The sequence below is a fragment of the Canis lupus genome, chromosome 3 (genome assembly GCF_003254725.2).
Source record: "Canis lupus dingo isolate Sandy chromosome 3, ASM325472v2, whole genome shotgun sequence".
NCBI lineage: Eukaryota > Metazoa > Chordata > Mammalia > Carnivora > Canidae > Canis > Canis lupus.
In genome coordinates this window covers 2,447,336-2,470,303 of record NC_064245.1, presented here as the reverse complement: position 1 = coordinate 2,470,303, position 22,968 = coordinate 2,447,336, and the positions used below count along the sequence as shown (strand labels likewise).

Below are 22,968 nucleotides of genomic sequence, written 5' to 3'. Positions count from 1 at the left end.
TTCCATTATGTTATGCTCACTGCGAGTGTAGCTGCATCTGTCACCATGCAATGTGGTTTCGCTATCACTGACTATATTCCCTATGTTGTGTCTTTTATTCCTGTGACTTATTCATTCCATAACTGGAAGGCTACCTCTTTCCTTCCCCATCACACATATTGCCTAGCTCCCACCCCTTAAAAATGTCTTTGTTTTATTTTTGAACAAAATAAGAGTAGATATAACTCATAAAAGCGAAAGATTGCTGTGATCCCTCAGTAAATTTTTAGTATAAAGGGGCCTTTAAGAAGTTTGAGATTCATTGTCTCATAGCAACATTACTCTAAGACTGAGCTAAATGGATTTTTTTTAACCATATGTTATATATGTTACAGAAAATATTGAAGTACATTTTGTATAAGTTCTTTCATATATTAATGTGTGTTTTGCAGACTTATTATATAAAAAACATAGGATACTTCAAAACTTGCTATTTATTTCTTTTTTAAAAAATACATTGGGTCATGACATATATACAAGTTAATTTAGGAATTATAAAGAATAAAGCAGAGTGGGACAGTATCTGACTTTAAAGCCAAATGGAAACTTAAGTCCTACTTCAGCCACTACTTTACTGTATTATCTTGTACTTCTATACTTAGGTTTAAATATAGTTTTATTTAATCTCTTAGTTTTAATTTCCTTATTATAAAATAAAGTTAATAATACAGATATTTCCTTATTTTAAAATAAGGATAATAACAGACCTCTGTGACTTGGAAGCAGATTTATATATTACTATTAATATAGGCTAAAATTCTGTAAGAAGGAGACCAAAAATTACAGCAGTTCAAACAAGATAGTTTTTTTCTATCTCTGTTAAAAGTCTACTTGATCCAGAATAACCAGTCAGGACCCCAGGTAATTTTCATTGTGTCACGTTTCCATTAGCAGGGTTCTTGTTGAATATTCATGGCCAAGCTAGTTTATGGACATATCTGCATATTCCATTGAGTATAAAAAGGGCAAGAGAGAGGCAATTGAGGATAAGAAATTTTTATTCAAGCGATGTAGAAGTTGGGGCACCTGAGTGACTCAGTCGGTTAAGTGTCTGCCTTCGGCTCTAGTCATGAGCCCAGGGTTCCTGGGATCGAGCCCCACATTTAGGTTCCCAGCTCAGTGGGGGGAAGGGGGGTTTGCTTCTCCCTCAGTGTTCCCTCTCTGTTCTCTCTGTTCTCTCCCAAATAAATAAATAAAATCTTCAAAGAAAAAAGAAGCGATGCAGAAGTCGCACACGTCCTTCTGCCCCCATTCTTTTGAAAAGCACTTAGTTGCATGGCTATCTATCTACCTGAGAAATAGTCTCAAGGGGAAAAACCATGTGCTTGTCTGAAAATCCATTACTACTGAAGGAGAGAATACACCGAGAAACAACTCTCAGTCTGCATAGCAAATGTGTGCTAAATACCTCGTACAGTACCTGCTAACTCACAGGTGCTCAGCACCTATTTTAATTTTAAGAGTAGTACTATACACAAGTACATGCTTTGCCAAATAAGTTAAAAGGTTTACAGAAAGGTCTTCTGAAAGAGCTTTTCAGCAAAACCAGATTTTTAAGCGGAAGAATAAGTTTGGTACAAATATACTTCCCTTGGTTTAATATGAAGGCTCCTGGATTCAGGATGCACATCTTCCACTTTGCTGCAATATCTGAAATTTCTACCATCAGTGTCTGATTTCTCCAAATACACCAGGAGTGAATAGCACATTGTTATTATGAGGTATTACTATCTTAGGATAGATTTATTAATTTTTTATCTCCTGTCCCACTCCTCTTTGTCTTTTCCTGTATTATAAAAATCTAGAAGAATCAACATGGAGAAGCAAAAAGTTCCCAGTCGGGTAAGAGAAAAGGGGAAACTAAGCAAGGGCAAGGAAAGCCAAAAATCTTCATCATAAGCTCAGGGAAGATATTTGTCAGGATAAATAAGGGACATAATTGGTGAGTTTTACTAGGAAAGAGAGCGAGCGTGGTTGTGAGCCAGGGCCCAGCCCTCAGAGGGTATGTCCTCATGAAACTATGCAAGCATTAGGTGCTCCCCAGGGGGAGATGGCATAAAACGGGGTACGAGAGGTGCTGATAATCAAAGCAGTTATTTCACAATTTTTTCCCAGGGCCAACCATACTACAGAGACGTGGTTGCAGCTGCATTTAGCTAGAGACAAATAAGGTATATGAAAACACTCAGGGCTTTTAAAAAGCTCAGTGCAATTTCTGGGCTTTGCAGTTATTTAATGAAGGCAAGCAAGAGGGTTATAAATTCAACAACTTTGTGATTGAGATTAATGTGCTCAGAAGTTAACTCTTGCCTTCACAGTCAAATGAGAAGTGAACATTGGGCATTATATAGTCTCTAATTTAAAGCTGCCTGATTGGTGGCCTAGAACAAAACATGGCTTCTGGAAATTTAACCTTTTCATGGTTGGCACCAGAGCTGGGTAAAATGGTGGCCAATTAGGACATTACCTAGAGTTGCAAACTGTAAAGTCTGATGGAGCATCACTAATAATGTAACAAAATGGGTAAACATAATGTGGCTTTTAACCAGAATTCCGTTTAGAATTTACTAGAAGAAATAATTTGCATTATACAGGGTTGATGTTAAACCAGCCAAAGAGTTTGCTCAGAACTCTTTCCATCTTCATTTAAAGCCTACACTTCAAAAGCTGAGAATAACATAATAGGTGATAGGTGTCGAGTTGTGCTCACATTCCAAAATGAAGTGCTAAGCCAGCATGCAAAGAAGGTTGGCCAATTTTGCATGCTCAGGCCAATTCTGAAAATATAAACCGGTTCGGACTGAAGACATTAGTCAAGGAAGGGTTTTTTGGAGGAAGCTGTTGGAGTATTGGCGGCTATCCTGTCGGTGGCAATGTCGGAGTGGTGGGGTATGCTTATATCTACCTCAAGGAAGAAGAGCTTTAGGAAAACTACTTAAAAATTTTGATTTACATCCCTGAGGTTTGTAGTGAACAGAGAATGGAAGAGTATAAAGCAGAGAGACTGTGGCTGGTTTGCTGCTTTCAAGCAGCAGGAGGTGGGTAGGACTCCCTAGGGTCACTATGGAAACTGCCAGGTAGGCTTGCCACATTCTCAGAGAGCCAACTGGCAATGTGAGAGTGAGCCCGAGTGGATTCAGGTAGACTCTTACTACATGGCAAAAGCAAGGGCACCACGATGTCAGCTCCCCATGTCTCTCTTCCACGGGACACAGGTGGAGATGACACCAAATCAAAGGAATGGTAAGAGAAGTAGCCAGTCTGCTTCCGAGAAGCCAACTCTAAATAACAGCCAAAAAGTTTTATAAACTTTCACAGAAGCTACATCTGTACCAGAAGGAGGAAGGGTGGAAAGCCCTGCACTCAGCAGAAATAAGGAAGGTGGATGAGCAATGGTCTTGTGGCAGCCTCTCACAAGACAGGAAGGCAGATGAGAAACTGCATTGGGCAACTCTTCACAGGCTGCTTATCTCCCCTTGTTCTGGGAGGAATAACAGGGCATGGAGCCAAGTCTTGAATCAGGCTGGTCAAGCCTTGGCTATGGGGCCTACACGAGAACAAGGCTATGAGGGTGCTGAGTAAAGCTATTGCCCAAGTCAGCCTTGATATGTAGATAAAAGAAGGTTACATTAGAAAGTGGCTGCTTTGGGCTGTGCCTTAAACACACAGACTGCAGGATGGATGCAACCCCAGCAGTGGGACTACCGTATCGGAAGGACATTATTTTATTTTATTTTATTTTATTTTATTTTATTTATTATTAGTTTTAAAGATTTTTATTTATTTGTTCTTGAGAGAGACAGAGAGAGAGTCAGAGACACAGGCAGAGGGAGAAGCAGGCTCCATCCTGGGAGCCTGACATGGGACCCGATCCCGGGTCTCCAGGGTCACACCCTGGGCCGAAGGCAGGCACCAAACCGCTGAGCCACCCGGGCTGCCCTTCGGAAGGACATTTTAATTATTGATACTTGCTTTGCCTAGAAGTTCCTGGAGGACTTTTAAGACTTTATCTACAAATGAACGTAAAAACCAGGATTTCATCTATTGGCAAGGAAAGAACTAGCCCACAGGAAGGACTTAAGGGACAGTGAGGAAAAGAATAACACTGTTTTCTCTTTGTGTCATATTGGGCTCTATATTTTTAACATCAAGGCTATATCAGAAGTACGCATGAGTAACAGCAGATGGTGAGAAACGGATTAAAAACCTGGGTGGGTGTCCCTTTGCTTACCGGGTGATACAAGTCTGAGCTGGAATAGAATTGCCTAAAGAAATAGAGTTAGGACTAAGGCTGCCTCCAGCCCCTCCTTTCCTACTCCTTCACACTCAAATAAATATTAAAATAACATTTAAGAAATATAGACCTGAGGGCATGCCAAATTATTAGGCCATTTGTGACAGCACATACATTGGTCCAACCCTGGACCACTTCTTAGTTAGACTAAGAATCAGTCCAGCCTCAGTGGAGGTAACTCTAAGTGGTACAGATTTGCAATAACGAGGTGGAACACTTCCTTTTCCAAGGCTTGCTGCCTTGATGAACATGTCACTTGGGCTTTCAAAAACTCTTTAGGGAATAGTATGGTCTTCCTGGACAGACCACAGTTCCAATACAGAGATAGTTTATGTCTTAGTATTAGGACAGACCCAGCAAGTTTAGCATCTAGAAAGTTTCAGTGTTCTTGAAAATATGAAACAACTTTTGTATATAACTGCAGGTTTCATATGAAGATACGGTTAACATGCTTTTGAAAGATACTTTTTTTAAGCAAAGAGAAGAATTTGTTATAATCAGGCACCGTTCAATGGTTCTTCGCTCTGAAAACCCGGCGTGTGATTCATGACGGAACAGAACTAGAGCATTAGGCCACTAAAAATAGTGCTTGAGATAAATTTTAAGAGCTTGTCCTTGTTCTATTGACCAATCTGAATGCTCTTCTCTTCATTCCATATATAAACATTCAACCATTGTTTTCTAAATGCCGAGACTAATGCACCTCTAATCAAATAGAAGCTACATGGTAGTACTCAGATTTCATAGAATGAAAGAACTAAAAAGAGCCTGGTGTAATTTTTTGGTTCATCCAAGTGAATGCCCCTAAATCAGGAATTTTCCTGTATTTTGGGGACATCCTACACTTAATTGAAGGAATCACAAAGGGCCTTTTTAAAATACCCAAGCTTAGTTTAACTAACTTTAAAGCGATGTACTTTAGCATACACTTAGTGGGATGATTAGGTGTAATAAAATAAAGAAAATAGTGAAGGTATCTTCAGTCCAAAAGGTTGGATCTTAGCATCTGAAACCTATCAGAGTGGAAGGTTGTCTACATATAGTTTTCAGAAATGGAGAGCCAATAGGTTCACTCAGGAACCCATTTCTGCAATGTATTCCACGTGTGTTGGATGAGCAGATAATCCCCATGACAGATATTGTGTCAAGTGTCCCTTGTACTAAATGGAAGAGAATTCATACATTTCGTATGAACACATGAAATAAACAGAATTTTGTTGAGAGTAGAATCAATCAGGGCAATTTCCACATTCTTATAATTGAGGGTGAATGGGGCATGATGGTGATAGTTGGACAGGGGGCAGGTAGAGGGGTTCCCCTCAGCTTGTGCTCACAAAGATAGTTTTCTACAGATCGCATCCATTCAAAACTTACACATTACGACCCAACAGAACTCAAGAGAATCTGTTCCTTTCCTTGTCTCTAAAGTCAAATATTGCCCCGTTTCTCTCAAGCGTGTCCTTGATGTTAACTTAAAACTTACTGTTCCTGGGTGAACACTGTTTCCAGGCTCTAAGTCCCTGGAGGTTGGTTCTGGATCTGCACCCACTTGGAAATAATGACAAAGATAAGCACAAACCTCTCCCCAAATAAAGGCAATTCCTTATGATCATTGCAAGGCATTTGTAACCCGTCTCATCACCTATCAGACTTACAGTCTCGGTACAGTTCCGGCTGTATTTCTCCGGGGATCCTTTGGGTTTCCCTGCTGAATCTTCCTTGGATGTTTACGTTCTGCTCTCTGCACCAAACTCTCACAGAACTGCGTCCTCTCCTTCCACAAGAAATGCAGACCCCCATCATGATTTTTGGAGTTTCTCTGAAGATTTGTGGGACTGCAGGAAAGGATCACTCTGTACACCACACAGCATTTTGGTGCCACCTATCTGGACCTCGGGGGCTGCTTCTGCTTTCTCAGCCTTTCCTCTAGGTGTCATTTGCTGCTTTTTCAAGGCTTGTGTTACCGCCATGTGATGCTCTCTGTCCTGCATGGAGCCCCCAGGTTAGTTGTACAATCCTTCGGACCTGTTTTGGCTTATTCTCAATACCCTTTTCTTTTGTTAGTAGTGCCTAGATTTTTTCCTCCCCATACCCATCACATGCCACCTTGGGCAAACTGTCAATCAAAGTGCCCTGGAGTTCTGGTAGAAGGGCCTTAGGACCTAAGCTGACCAATCAGCTGTTCTATCCCAGCATTTGAATTAGCTGGATTTGATTCATCCTCACAGTTGCACCCCCAAGAAACTGCTTATTTTCCTTCTAAAGGCTTTCCTTCAATTTTCTCATTTATGCCACTTATTTCTCTTCTACGTAAATCATTAGAGCTGCAACCAAAGGGTCCTGAGTGATACCAAAATATTGTCTACTTTCTTGCCTCAACTGCCTTATAAAACACATTTTTAAAAAAATTCTGGGAACTATTTTTTCAACTTGTTATATAAATATCACAAAAACTCTCAGAGTTCTCAAATCTGGTAGGTTTTTGTTTGTTTGTTTTTGTTTGTTTGTTTTTTCTAAGACGGGTAAGAAGAGCGAGAAAGCTCTTGCAACTATTCCCAATGGATTTTCCAGGGGGACGGGGGAAGGAGTCTAAAGTTGATACACAAACCACAGGCCAGTACTTGAAGCAGCCCACAAAGGCTTTAGTATTTGTCCAGTGTGGACTGAGATGTGCAACTGAGATGTGTTCTAAAGGCATAATTTATTGAATGATGGAAAGATTTTCCTGGAAGTTAAACAGTGGTTTGAATGTAATTATTTCTTTTTACTTGAGCACGTAGACTGCTGGCACTCATTGTGGTTTATAGTCTTCCTATTTGTCATGTGATTAATCAGAACAACTTAATTGTACCTTCTACTAAGCTAGGAGAATGTATTGTTACTATGTTAAATATTTTATTGTCCTAGATTTCTTTCAGTATAACTAGAACTTTGAGTGGAAATGATCGATCAGGTTAACTAAAAATCAAGTTCAAAGAAAATATTATGCAGTTCTCATCAAATGATCATCCAGTGTTTCTTGCAAATAGAATCCTAAGCCGGATTTTCATTTGGTCTTGCACCAAACACAGAGAAATTTGACAGTATTCTAAAATGTTGGTCTGGCAGGTATCTTCAAGAAAATATTTCATAGATAAGAGATGTTTAAGAGACAAATATTTACATATGAGATATGGTTAGGTATAAATGGTGAGATAGTTATGAGATGGAGCAGGTTATTTGTGTTTGCACATAAGGTAAAAGGCACACTATGGGGAAAGATATAATAAATTTATTATATGAAGTATGATGTTCTCAATAAAAATGGAAATTGTTTTGAACTATTCTTCAAGTTGGTCTGATATTGTGATTGATTATCTTGACTGCAACAGAACGGAGTCTTGCAGACTTAAGGCATACTAAAGTGGTCTATAGGTTGCCATGGAAACTCCCCAAAATGTATTCTTACACCATTTGGGGGCATTTCCACTGTACCGGATTGACAAGTGCCTGATAGAGAAAGACTGACTGTTCAGCGGGTGCTTTACCAGAGTAGTTTTGAATTGGACCTCAGAGGAAAAGATAATTATTAGGTAGAATGTATATGTTACATTGCATTTTCCAAACTATTTTAGACACGAGTTTGGCATTCCTTATGACATTTATGAAGTAGGTCAGTATTATGATTGCCCTCTTTATTTAGCTGAGAAAACAAAGACTGTGGGACTACAGAGCAATTTTAGGCAGGGCTATAATTAAGCCATCAGGAATAAACTGTCCTGCATTTTACTCTGAGAAATCTCTAGCTTATTCACAACATCCTCACTGAAAATAATGTTCCTCTTTTCTTTAGTCTATATATCTTTTCAAGCAATTTAAGCACATTTATTAACAACAATAACAATAAATAATATGATTTCCACGTTCTATTGAACAGTGGGTATGTGCTAAGTACTCTGCTAAATTCTTTTTGTACATTATAGTGCTTTTTCTCCCACACAGTCCTGTGAAGTGGGTGTTATTGCCATTTCCAGAAGAGGAATCTGACTCTGACAGGTATATTAATTTGTCCAATTCTCTCTTAAGTGACAGAAGCAGAATTTGAAACCAGGTCTGTTTGATCCCCAAGGTTGAGTTCAGCTTAATCATTTTGCCACACTTCCTGTTGCCATTTTACATTCACACCTAACACATGCTTGTTTTGCCCAGCACTGTAGAAGTGTCATATATGTCATATGCATTTGTAGTAGTAGTGGGTAAAAAAAAAAAACCCATAAGTTCTGGGGTCAGAGAGCCTTGGGTTCAAATCCAGACATAAGTGGTTTATAGCTACTGCTCTCTGATTTTTGGAAGGATTTCCCGAGATTAGACAACAGTGTCAGCCGCAGGGCTTGGTATTGGGGCACGGAAGAGCCAGGCAACCCATTCTCACTCATTCACAAAGAGGAGTCGTTCTTGGGCAGCCCGGATGTCCCAGCAGTTTAGTGCTGCCTTCAGCCCAGGGCGTGATCCTGGAGACCCGGGATCGAGTCCCACGTCGGGCTCCCTGTGTGGAGCCTGCTTCTCCCTCTGCCTGTGTGTCTGTTTGTCTGTCTCTCTCTCTTTCATGAATAAATAAAATCTTAAAAAAAAAAAAAGAAGAGTCGTTCTCCCCTAGTCTATTCCTCTCACTTAAAGTAGTGTATCCAAAATGCAAGTGAACATTCATTCATTCACTCCTTCACTTCTTCACTCAATAAATGCTTACTGAATTCTTACTCCCAGATAGTATTCTCGGTGCTGCTGATATAATAGTTAATACAGACAAAACTCTAGTTCTTCTAGTGCCATTTTCCTGCTAAAACCCTCCAACGATGCCGCATTGCCTACAGGATAATATTTCCATTCCTTATCAGGGAATGATGAGTCATTGTTGACTAGGCCTCCATAATGGAGGGGTTTTCCACAGAGTCTGAAAGAAATGGGAGGCCTGCAATGACGGGAGAAGGTAAAGAGGATGTGAGAGAGCTGTAAAGAATGCAAGAGCCTCAAAGGCTCTGCAGGGCCACGGACTGGACTTCAGGTAGCACGGATTCTGGCTCCAGCCACGAGCTCTGCAGAAGGCCTCCTCTCCTCTGCCCTGACTCCCCATCCTTCTAAGCACTGTGAGGGCAGGTTGGTGGCCTTATCGCGCATCCCTACTGTCCTCTCCTATCCTGACACATTGTAAGAGTTGAGTAAATGTTCCAACACAACAGTCCTAAGTATCTGTAGAAATTTAAGTTTCTAAATCCACTTAGGGAAAGACGTTTCTCTTCAGTAAATGGGGTCATATAGATGTTTGCAACACAAAGTGTGGCCCATAGACTGACAGCGTTGGCTACACCTGGCAACTTGTTCCAAACAAAGAATCCTGGGCCTCATCCAAAGCAATTGATTCTGAGTCTGCTTTTTAATGAGATCCTTAGGTAATAAGCATACATACACATTAATGTTTACGATGCAGTGGACCAGATAATTTTTTTTAAATTTTTATTTATTTATGATAGTCACACACAGAGAGAGAGAGGCAGAGACACAGGCAGAGGGAGAAGCAGACTCCATGCACCGGGAGCCCAACGTGGGATTCGATCCCGGGTCTCCAGGATCGCGCCCTGGGCCAAAGGCAGGTGCTAAACTGCTGAGCCACCCAGGGATCCCCAGATAATTTTTATAACTGATTAATAATTTTAAGGTAAAATATAAGCAACTCTATAATACTACTCCAGTAGTGGCGGGCTGTTTTCATAAAAATATCATGGACAAATATAAAGCCGAAGCCTCAGTAAGCTGCAACAGGATAGACTCTGAAATCCTGTGAACCTCCTTGGAAATTTTGGCACCCAAGAGAGGACTTTATAGCTCCTGACAAAGTTAGGGGGCTATAGACAGGACATATTGCATTTGTCAACCTGGAAACATTAAAGAAAGTTTGTTCTTTTGTGCAATCATTTAGCAATAAGGTAAGGCTTGCCAGCTAGATTTATTGGGATATTGGATTTTATGTTTCTTGTATCGAATGATATTTTTTACATTGTTTATGTCTAAATAAATCTGTCTTCTATTTTACATCACCCTGTTGTATTGCTGCTTACAGATAAAGGGTTCAGGTAGCATAATTTGCTCTGCCCTTGGGATACGCTGCCATACATTAAAACCCAATCACATGGTGACTACAGCAGAGAATTTCAATGTGCTCTGAAAAGTTGCACAGAAATGGTGAATGAATAAAGCTCAATGAGAAGATGTGGTTTCTGATCTTGCTTTATCTAGTCTGTGTCTGGCAGACATTTATTATTGGTAGATTCAAGCTCAAAGATGGTAATTTCATTGTAAAATCTATGCCCTAAATGTCCTACATATGATCGAGTCCTTGCAAACAGCTGCTTTGTAACACCCATGGCTTTATGCCAATCAATATCTATATGATTTTGATTATTTTTATGGTGTGTATGTGCGAGTATGTGTGTATACAAGCCTTGAACCAGTAAGCAATAGTGAAAATAAAAAAAATACAATCAGATTAGAGTTTAAAAATAACTTAAAATTTCGCAGAGGAAATAATGATTATTGTAAGGCAAATTAATGCAGGCTCTTCTTTGTGCTTAGAAATGTATTCTCATTTTGAACAGGCAGGATAAAATATGTCCATTTATGTTACAGTCTTTATCCATTAGTCTGCTTTATGATTTGATTTCATGTTTTCATTGTTCCAAAGCAATTTTCCAGATTGAATCTTAAAAGGATTATAAACCACAAAAAGTCACTTTAAATTCTACATGGAGTTAATATACCTACTGCAATTCTGTACATTTGTCTTTTAAATTTTATAAAAAGATTTGTTGACACTTTCCCTTTCACTTGTTTCTTACAATATATTTTGCTCAAAAATTTGTCAAACACTGATGCCTGTCTTATTTGATGTTTTAAAGCATGTTAGCCAATCAGCATAATTTAAAATGTCAAATATGATAGTTTTAAATTTTCTGCATTAAATACTATCTCAAATTGAAATCATTTGGATGATGCAACATACATAAATAAAAGCTTAAGTTCAGAAATAGTCTTTGGAGGTTGTTGGGTTTTTTTTTTTTTCTCTCCTTTCTGACAGAAGCATGGCTGTATCTTTCTTTTCCATTCTAAAATGGACCCACAGTCGATAGCACAGGGGAATGTAACAGATCAACCTTCTCAGCACCTCTGGAAGAGTCTATGTTTGAAATGGAAGGGAGAAAATAAAAGAGTAATGATCCTTCTAAATAAAGAAAAAAGAGCATGTGTAATAGTTCTTCAGCAGAAGAACTATTTAGGCAAGTTGGCTAAGAGAGGCACTAATTTTTCAATTAGAAATTGAGCCTTTTCAGGGAGCCTAGGTGGTGCAGTGTCTGACTCTTGGTTTCGGCTCAGATTGTGATCTCAGGCTTGTGAGATGGAGCCACGTGAGGAGCCCTGTGCCAGGCTCCTTGCTCAGCAGGGAGTCTGCTTGAGATTCTCTTCTCCCTCTGCCCACTCCCCCTCAAATAAATAAATTAACCTTTAAAAAAAAAAAAGAAATTTAGCTCTTTCAGAAACAAATGAGTAGTTGCTGGCATCTCCTTCAATTATTCTCCTTTTCATAATTCAAATATGGGAAATGGTTCTTAGATCTGTCTGAGATCCCAGTCTGAGATCCCAGTGTAAGAGCCCAGACCAGGTATACCTGGATTTCTCAGAAGTAACAGGGGAGCCTCATGGGAATAACATCATTAGGAATAGGCAAAGGACAGAAGCCCCACGGGAAGGAATTCACTCACGGGAATAAGAATAAGAGGACACATCACCTCTCAAGACAAATTTTACTTGAAATAGTTCACGTGTGTCATCCAGCTTTTCCTCTGGCCCTACATCCACTCCTTTTTTTTTTTTTTAATAATAAATTTATTTTTTATTGGTGTTCCAACATCCACTCCTTTCTGTTCTTGGGATTTGTTCCTAAGCTTGAGGAATGGACAATCCAGAAAACACAAGAGAGCCCTGCCTTTGGCCTGTGGAGCCAAGGGGCACACAAATGGTGTACAAGGTATTTTACCCTCTTCGGTGAGACTAGTGTTGGGTGATGGTGAGTTATTAAACAGACCATTGGCTATGATTCCAAAGTAGCAACAAACTCTTTGTTGCGGCCAAAGGTCATGTCCTGTAGCCACTGTTAGAGGTAGAGGAGGCCACCAGCCTCTGTCTCATTTTAGGGCTCCGTGTTTACATCTCTTACCTGTCAGTTTGTTGAATACACAGATGTAATAAATTAGACAAATATTTGATCTACACCCTGTAGTTCTCAAAGCTAATATTTTACATGAGGAATAGGTGGGCCTTAGGCATGGCCAGTCCATTACAGATTTCTGTTACACCCTATTACCCTTGGAAAGAAACCTATCGGGTACAGTGTTAGTTTATTAGTGATTTTATTGGCTTTTATTCAGCCTTCAACTCAAAAGCCAGCAACCAGCCTTAGGCATAATGTAGACACTTGGTTATCAATATAGTATCTGCATATTAATAGTTGCTGTGAGAGTCAGGGTTGGTAGAAATGATCTGTATATAAAAGTTAAAAATTTCCAGTAGAGTAAAACAGACCTGTGATCTAGCCTCCTCCCTCTCCTTCTTTTTAGCTTTTAATTATTAACACCATTTTTGGAGGGGTTTACTGTAGTCGATATAAGAGGGTACGCTTCTCTCTGCTAATATTGGAAGCAAGCAATTATCAATTTCCAAATTAATGCTCCAGTTGCCTGACATATGCTGGAAGTGGGCTTTAATCCTTTCTTGGAATAGGTGATTCCAATTCTTCCAGTCTCTCTAATGGCCATTTTCTTTCTTTCTTTTTTTTTTTTTTTAAGATTTTATTTATTTATTCATGATAGAAAGAGGAGGGAGGCAGAGACACAGGCAGAGGGAGAAGCAGGCTCCATGCCAGGAGCCCGATGTGGGACTCAATCCTGGGACTCCAGGATCACGTCCTGGGCCAAAGGGAGGTGCTAAACCACTGAGCCACCCAGGGATCCCCTAATGGCTATTTTCACACCAGTGCTACTAACCGTATCCAAATAAATCCCAATAGATAACATAACTAAAGAGGCAATGTTTGGGACATGATTACTCAAGTAAGTATTTTTACTTGATAAAGAGTCTCATGAGTAGGCAAAAAACAGAGCTTATTTTGTACTTTGAATTTGTACCTGCTGAAAAATACATCGTTTTTATCAGACGCTTATCCAGGGACAGAATATAACTCTGTTGTGAAAGAAAGAAAGAAAGAAAGAAAGAAAGAAAGAAAGAAAGAAAGAAAGAAAGAAAGAAGGAAAGAAAGAAAGAATGAAGAAAGAAAGAAAGAAAGAAAGAAAGAAAGAAAGAAAGAAAGAAAGAAAGAAAGAAAGAAAAAGGTAAAATTAGGGCAGTTGTAAAAGCAACCTTTTCGATGAATTTCCACAAAATATATTAACAAAATTTTTCTAGAAACGTGAATATTTGATCAAAATCTTGCATTTACAACTCACTTTCCTACATTCTCACGTTATTTCATACATGTTCAGAGATCACAATTGCTCCTTCTCCACAGGACAGATGTGAGAGGATTCAATTTTTTCACTCCCTGGTATAGATGGTGAGTTGACCAAAAATAAAGATCTGCCAGGGGCATGCCATTGCTTCTCATACTTCTCTCATTCTCCATTGCCCAGGTGCCAGTGACGAATGCCAGTCCCAGGAGTACTGAGAAGCAAGTCTCTGTGCAAGTAGAGAGACAGTGAAGAGAGTTGCTCCTACGGTTAGGCACTCAGGAGAGCACGTGGTTGGTGTCCATAGCCAGGACACCTGAGCTCACCGTGTTTTGTAAGGTGGGCTTCAGGAGAAGCCAGTTCGTAAGTAATATAAGAAAGTCATTCTTTACCAATTATCAGCGGCCTCATTTCATTTAGCATTTGAGATTAAGTTTGTGAAGGTCTTCCGGGAGGCGACTCATGTACCAGAGTCTCCATGGCAGAAACCACTGAATGGACACCAATTTGACTGTTCATCTCCTAGAGTCATCCTCATGCTTGGCCTTGTTCAAAGCTAGACGGCTCTCAAAATAGTATTTTAGTGGAAGTAGCATTTTAGAGCTAGGATGGGAAGGATCCTAGAGCTTATCTGGTTCTATCTCATTTTACATCTGAAGAAACTGAAGTCCACAAAGGCTGTCTATGTGCTGAAAACTAAATAAGATAATTCAAGTAGGTTGCTTACTGCACTGCTTAACACATAAGTGTTCAACAAATATTAGTATGCTGATCCTTATTTTCTCTTTAAACATATATCCCTAAAATATATAGATCATGAACTTCTTTTAGATCTAGTCAGTAACATGGATGCATCACTATTTTTAGGTAGTTCTCAATCTATGGACATTTAGGTTATTTGTAATGTTTTTTTCCATTTCAAACAATGTGCAACTGCCTTAAATGTGTATCTTTTCAAACACATGTATTATTTCTGTAGATTAGATCTGAGGAGTGGGATTGCTGATTATGTACATTTCATTTTAAAGACTATTGCCAATATTTTCCTAGGGCTATTTTATTAATATCTACTCCATCAACCAAGTATAGGAAGATCTCTCCACAATGTTGTCTGCATTGGCTGTGATCAGCCATTTAAAGTGGAAGGTTAAAAAAATGATAACTTATTGTTGTTTTAATTTGCATCTTTACTATTAAGATAGAGCCTCTTTCCCCGTGTGTGCGCAAACATTTGCATTTTTCTGTGTATTTCCTACCATATCATTTGCTTATTTTCCTATGGAATATCTTTTTCTTATTAATTTGTATAATGTATCTATTCAACACATTCTAATTGAGTGTCTGTATGGGCCATTTGTTTTTGCACTGAGGCTGTAACAGTGAACAATGGCTACCACTCACTATAAACCATTGATAAACTAAGTGATTCTCATAAAAATACTATGAGCTATCCCCTTTAAATACTGTTGCTATCCCCTTTGGGCCACTGAACTGAGATTTGGAGCGGTCATATGACTTGTCTGAGGTCATGTAGTTTGTAAATGGCAGAGCCAGAATATCAATCCAAAGTTGCTTAACTCTCTTCAGGATACTAGGAACTCTAGGTATCCTCAAGTTGGTGAGGATAGATCCAAGAACTTAGCCAGAGAAGGTGGCCTGGAAGACAAAGTTCTCTGCAGCACAAGCACCTCAGTTTGAAATGCATTCTAAGAACAATTAGGGAGTAAAGCTGAGGATGGCCCAATTAAGAATATATTTTTTAAAAGATTTTTTATTTATTTATTCATGAGAGACACATGGAGAGAGGCAGAGACACAGGCAGAGGGAGAAGCAGGCTCCATGCAGGGAGCCCAAGGTGGGACTTGATCCCGGGACTCCAGGATCACGCCCTGGGCTGAAGGCGGCGCTAAACCACTGAGCCACCCTGGCTGCCCCCAATTAAGAATATTAACTCTTTGTTACAAGTGTCACAAACATTTCCTCCCAGTTCTGCTGCTTGAGAAGGGTTTTTGGAGTTTTTGAAAAATTTTAGTACAGATGGAACAAAAAAGATTATGTCATCATATCTGCCAATTATTTTCCTTTATGGTTTCTGGATTTTGCTTCTCATTTAGGAAGGTAATTCCCAAATCCAGGTTTTCAAAATTTATGTAATATTTCATTTTAATACTTTATGACTGATTTGATTTTTATTCTTAGGTATTTAATTCATATGGCATTTATTTTGGAGCTGACTGTAACCTTAAATAATCCAAATAAACCTTTATCTAAGTAGAAACGAACTTCATCTCATTCACTGCCTTTATTACTTGTAGTCGTTGATTTATTTGCTGCTTAAAGGATCTTGGGTTGAAAGAAGGATATATAAAGGGATTAATAAAAAGTCTACTTGAAGGATTTTGATATTTCAGTTGCTTTTGTGATTTTAATGTGTCTTTCTATAGCTGAGCACACTAGTGAGCAAATGTAGAAAAGTCTAACAATCAGCAACAGGTTGATTTCTTCTTGGACCAGTATGGTGGAAGAGAGAATTTGGACTTTGGGGTCAGACAACCTGAATTTAAATACTATTTACATTACTTTTTGGCCTAATGGCTTTTAGCAATTATTTAACTTCTTTGAAATTCAATGTGCTTGTCTGCAAAAAATGGAGTGGGAGATATCTAACTTGTAAAACATCCACCTTATTAATCACCTTATAAGATTATGATAATGTGTGTGAGTGGTGGGGAGAGCCATTCAGTACTTGGCCAATAACAGGTTCTCAATAAATATTAGTTTTAGTTATATTTAATGTATTTATTGTCATGTTTTATGTGATTCAGAAATTTGTCTCCTAATCTACCTGATGTCCTTGTACATTTGAGAAGGACATCAACGATTACACACTTAATCAAATAAATTGTTTCATACATACATTTCTCATTGAAGTGATGAGGAAAATCAATAACAACTTAAAAGATCTGGTGCTGTGAACAATTAGCCTGGTTGACATGCATGTAACAAATGTTAAAGGAGGAACCCACTGGAAGAGGGGCATCAGCTAAGTGGTGAAGAAAGGAAACAAAGACCTTAGGGGAATACAACACATTGTAAATCATATTGTTAATTTCTAAAGTAACTCCCAAAGATCCTTACAAAAAAGAAATGCAAAAGACCACATCCCAGGCATTCAAAAGATTACACCTAATGGTGGGAGGCTATATTATGTGCCATCTAAATGGAAATAATTAGAGTACATTTAAGGAGAAATGGTGGGGTTTTCCACTTTTACCCAATACAGAGTAACAGAAACCAGATTTACTCTTCCATATGAAACAAAAAATGACAAAATATATGAAATGATGGTTGGCAAAACACTGGATATAAGGCAACATTGAGAAATGGGAAGCAAATAGGTGAACCCTAGAATTGCCTCAGCTTAATGCCTTGAAGGTTTTTTCAGGCTGTTGTGCAGGGAGAGGAAACCCAGTTAGATCTTGTGACTCCCTAGAGTGGCAGACATGGAGCTGGGTATCCAGAGACCCCAAGGTAACTGGTGATCACAGGGCTGAGTATCAGAGAGGGAAGAGGTGCATGGGGCAAAAACTCTAGTGATATATAGAGAGGGTCTGCCTCAGTTGAGTTGTGAGCAGAGCATGCATGTGCAAAACTACTTGAGGTAAGAGAAAGAAACATTAAAAAATATTAGTGGCAACTGACTGGTGCTCACAGTGGGCTGGGAATAGTGTCTGTTCTTACCAGATTGGAAAACCTCATGGTTTTTGTGGGGAATTAAATACAGTACACAGAAAATTTTGCCTCAGTAGTGGAAAACAAATATCCCTAGACTGAACATTATTCTAGTTCTGTCTAAGAAATATTAAAAGTAAGATATGAAAGGATCAAAGTATTTCCAAATAATTACATTTCTGACTAAAGCTCAAGTGTATTTGTAGGCATACAAAAATATCCAGCACCCAAAAAGGTAAAATTCACAAGATCTGGCATATATAAAAAACTACAAGGGATGCAAAGACACAGGGAAATATGAACCATAATAAGGACAAAAATTAATCCACCTAAATTGACACAGAACAGACACAGATATTAGAATTAGCAGATAAGGACATTAAAACAGGCACAACAGTATTACATATGTTCAAAAAGTTAAGATATTAAAAAAAAGACCCAAATCAAAATTCTAGAGTTTATAATTGCAATGTATAATATAAGATACAAAATATCCTAGATGGGATTATTGGCAGATTAAACATTGAAACAGAAAAGCCTAGTGAGCTTCAAGACATAGAAACAAAAACTCTCCAAAATGAAAATGAGAAAAGATAATTTTTTAAAATGATGTTTTACTTATTTATTCATGAGAGACACACAGAGAGAGAGGCAGAGACACAGGCAAGAGGGATAAGCAGGCTCCCTGTGGGGAGCCCGATGTGGGACTCGATCCCAGGACCCTGGGATCATGCCCTGAGCTGAAGGCAGACACTAACCACTGAGCCACCCAGGCGTCCCATGAAAAGATCATTAAAAAAAAAAAAAAATGAGAGAGTATCATTGAACTGTGAAAAACTTCAAGCAGCCATATACTGTATAATTGGAGTCCTGAAGCTGAACATGTAGGACAAAAGTTTTTGAGGAAGTAAGGGCTGAAAACGTTTTAAATTTGATAAGAACTGTAAATCTGTAGATCCATGAAATTCAGACACAAGAAACATGAAGGAAACAACTAGAGAAAGCCAGAGAAAGGAGTTAAGTTGCATACAGTAGAACAAAGATAAAGGTGACTGAGTTCTCACTGGAAACTAACCAAGTGAGAAGACAGTGGAGTAACATATTTAAAATACTGACAGAAAAAAAAAAAAAAAACTCTCACCCTAGAGTTCTATGGTTAGGGACAACAAATTTTCAGGAACAAAGGCAAAATAATATTATTTTCAGATATACAAAGGCTAAAAGAATTTATCAACAGACGTATCTTTACAAGAAATTTTAAAGAGAGCATCCAGGTGGATAGAAATAAAGATGTACCAAAGGAATAACACTAGAAATGGTCATTACATGAGCAAATACTTAAAATGTATTTCTGTATTATTTAAAACCCTTTAAAAGAGTAATTGCTTAAGGAAAAACAATTACAAAGTGTGTAGCTTACAATATGTGAGAAGTAAAATGTGGGACACTTATTGCACAGAGACCCCAAAGGAAGAAATAAAAGTGTGCCGCTGAGAGGTTCTCACACCCCATGTGAAATAGTATAATGTCAATGGAAAGTAGATTGTGATAAGGTAAAGTGGATACTATAAACCTTAAGGCAAACACTAAAATAACAAAAGAGTGACAGCTAATAATACAGCTAAGGAGATAAATTGGAATCATAAAAAATTTAAATAATCCACAATAAGGCAGCAAAAGAGGAAAAGAGAACAAAGACGAGGTGGGAAAAATAGAAAAGAAATAGCCAGGTGATATATGTAAATCTAACCATGTCGGTAATCACATTAAGTACAAATGATCTAAACATCCGATTAAAAGGTAGATTGTTAGAGCCAAATAAATGTTGCCTATGAAAAGCTTACTTTAAATATAACAACACACATGGATTAAATTTAAAAGGATGGAAAAAGACATACCAAGGTAAGTCTAAATAGAGAAAAGCTGGAGTAACGGCTACCTACTATACTACTACTATATTACTATCAAGTAAAGTAGATTTCAGAACATCAAAATACTAGCTGGGATAAAAAGATCATTTTGTAATAATAAAGGGGTTAGTTTGAGATCACTTGACCATCCTAAACATCAATGAACCTAATAACAGCATCAAATATAGAAAGCAGAACCTTATAAAACTTCAAGTTGAAACAGAAAAATCCACAGTGATAGCAGATATTTTCTAAAGTTATTTTTTATTTTTAAGTTTATTTTATTTTTATTTTAAGCTCCCTGCCAGGCAAGGAGCGCAAAGCAGGGCTTGAACTCATGACCCTGAGATCAAGATCTGAGCTGAGACCAAGAGTTGGGTGCTTAACCGACTGAGGTACCAGCGCTGCGATAACAGTTTGATATCACTTTCTTAGTAATTGAAGAAATCAAAAGGGAAATTAGGAAGATTTTTGAACCAAATGAAAAAGAAAAAGAAATTTAGTTTGCGCAATGCCATTTACAGGGATATTTATACCACTAATCATCTATACTATAAAAGAGGAAATGTAAGGTGATAGATTGTTGTGTGATTACTTTGCAATATATACCAATATCGAACCATTATATTGTATACCTGAAACCAATATAATGTTATATGTCAATTGTACCTCAATTTTAAAAAATTTAAAAAATAGAAATTAAAAAAAGAGAAAAGATCTGGAATTAATGCTCTCTAGTTTTACCCTAAAAAAAAAAAAAAACAGAAAAAGAAGACTGATTAAATCTCAAAGTAAACAGAAGAAAGGAAATAATAAAGATCGGACCAGAAATCAATAAAATAGAAAACCAAAAATGATAGAAAAAAATAACTGAAATCATAAGCCATTTCTTAGAAAAGAGCAATAAAATTGATAAATCTCTAATGCCATTTAGTCAGGATTAAAAGAATGTAATCGATGAGCACCAAGTATGAATATCGGAAATGAAAGAGAAGGCATCATCATAGATTCTGTAAATATTAAAAGAATAATGGATTATAAATCATTTTATTCCAATAAATTAAGACACTTAGATAAGACAGACACATTCCTTGAACGACAAGGTATTCCTTTAGCCAAGGAAAAACACATAACCTGTATCGACCTATATCTATTAAAGAAAAGAAGAAATAGATTTGGTAATTAAAAACCTTCCCCGCCCTGCCCCCTTGTAACTTCAGTTCCAAATGGCTTAACTGGTAATTTCTACTAAATATGTAAAGAAGAAATAATGCCAATTCTATAAAAACTCTCCCAGAAAACCGAAGAGGAGGTAATTCTTGCCAATTCATTCAATGAGGCCAGCACATGATTTTGATACTAAAACCAAAGACATTGCAAGAAAAGAAAACTGCAAACCCACATCCCTCATGAATATACATGCAAAAATTCTAAACATAATTGTAGCAAATCAAATCCAACAACAGATAAGAAGAATAATACATCACGATCGAGTACAGTTTACCCAGGAATGCGAGCTTAGTTTAGCATCCCAAAGTCAATGTGTCTTTTTAATTAACTTATTTTGAGTCACCTCAATAGATGGCAGGAAAAGTATTTGACCAAATCCAACATCTATTCCTGATAAAAATTCTTGACAAACAAGGAGTAGAAGCAAGCTTCCTTTAAAGGACATCTATGAAAAAAATATCACAGCTAAGGGTGAAAGACTGAATGCTTCCCCAGCAAGATCAAAAACAAGACAAGGATATCTGCTCTCACCCCTCCTACTCAATACCCTACTGGAGATCCTACAGCTGGTGCAAGAAAAAGGTTTGTTTATGTATATACTGCACGATTCTATTTATATGAAGTTCTAAATCAGTGATTCCCCCAAGATTCTCCCTAAGACCATATGAGGGATGAGGGAGGGACTACAAAGGGCCCTAAGGAAAATGTGGTGGGTGATGGACATGACAAGTTCCTTCCCTTGAGTGTGAGGACAGCCTCACAGATGTCTGCGTATGTTAAACTTATAAAATTGTATGCTTCAAATATAAGCAGTCGGCTGTCCATCAGTTATACCTCAAACAAGCTGTTAAAAAAAACAACAAAGGGATGGACAAAGGAGTAAAAAGAGAAAGCGTTAGAAGCTCAAGCATTAGTGTATGGGGTGAGCTACGGGGGTGGTCTGGATTAGGAAACGCAGAAATGAACTTATTTATCCACGAGCCAGATTGTCTCCAGTGTCTAAGTAATTCTCTAATAGGAAGTTAGGTGTGTGGGGTTGACAATTACCTTTTTCTAGTCATCAGGGTGCCATTTAGCGGCTCTCTAGAAAACCAGCTATAATTGCAGGAATGCAGTCATTGCTCAGAGCGAGCTGGGGACTCCCTGGGGACTGGGCACGGCTCTCAGGACTCCGAGCATGTGACGCTGAGCACAGGTCCCCGCAGCAGGCGGGGACAGGGACAGGGACAGGGGGCCTTGGTGTCCTGCGCCGCGGGGAACCTGGCCTGCCCCCCAGCCCCCCGGCTTCTCAGGGCCCCCCGTGTCCCGCCCGCCTTCCGGCCCGGTAGGCAGAACCAGCCAGAGGGGGTGGCAGCGGCCCGGGCACCTGTCCCAGCAGCCGCGCCGGAGCTCAGAGCAGCTCCCGCAGACTCAGGCCCAGACGGCGGCCAGGCCGCGGCTCCCTGAGCAGACACCTCCTCCCCGCCGCTGGGCACCCGAGGACCCCCTCCTGGCCGGAGCTTCCTCAAGGTTAAAATACGGAAGTGGGTGCCGAGCTGGTGTCCCCATCCCAGTAAGTCTTACCCGTTAACCGACTCTGTGGCCCTGGGCATGCGTGCCAGCCGCCACCTGCTGGCTCCGCCTCGGGTCCCCCCGGCTAAGAGCCTCCGGCCGAGGCCTGGCTGGTCAGGCTCCTGGTCTCCTGGCCCTGAGCTCCAGCCCCAGGCTGGCTGGAGAGTTTACTAAAAATAAAATATAGAATTAAACTCCTTCTGTGGGTCGACAGGTGCCATGCACACCACGTCCCTGGGGGTAGGCGGTGTTATCGTCTTCATTCCAAGATGAGAAAACTGGGGTGCCTGGATGGCTCGGTGGTTGAGCCTCTGCCTTCAGCTCGGGTCATGACCCCGGGGTCTTGGGATCGAGTCCCGCATGAGGTCCCTGCATGGAGCCTGTTTCTCCCTCTGCCTGGGTCTCGGCCTCTCTCTGTGTCTCTCATGAATAAATAAATAAAATCTTAAAAAAAAAAAAAAAAAGATGGGAAAACGGAGGCACAGAGCGGCTAAGGGACTTGTCCAGCTTTTTGGTGGGTGGCCAACGACGAGGCCCGGGTGTAAAGCCTGGGTTCCCACACACGAGCCCACGCTCTGCAGGTCACGGCACAGGACAGCGGGCGGAGGCTGGGCCTGGGCCTGCTGGGAGCCAGCCCACTTCCCACGTAAAGGACGGGCTGTTGCGTGGCCACAGATGACTC

The 22,968-nt window shown here is 39.3% G+C and overlaps 1 protein-coding gene across 2 annotated transcripts in view; it reads right to left on the bottom strand.

Moving 5' to 3' along the window:
• Nucleotides 1-22,968, bottom strand: part of PJA2 (praja ring finger ubiquitin ligase 2) — a 292,291-nt gene that overhangs the window by 207,084 nt on the left and 62,239 nt on the right. The gene's annotated exons all lie outside the window — the stretch shown is intronic.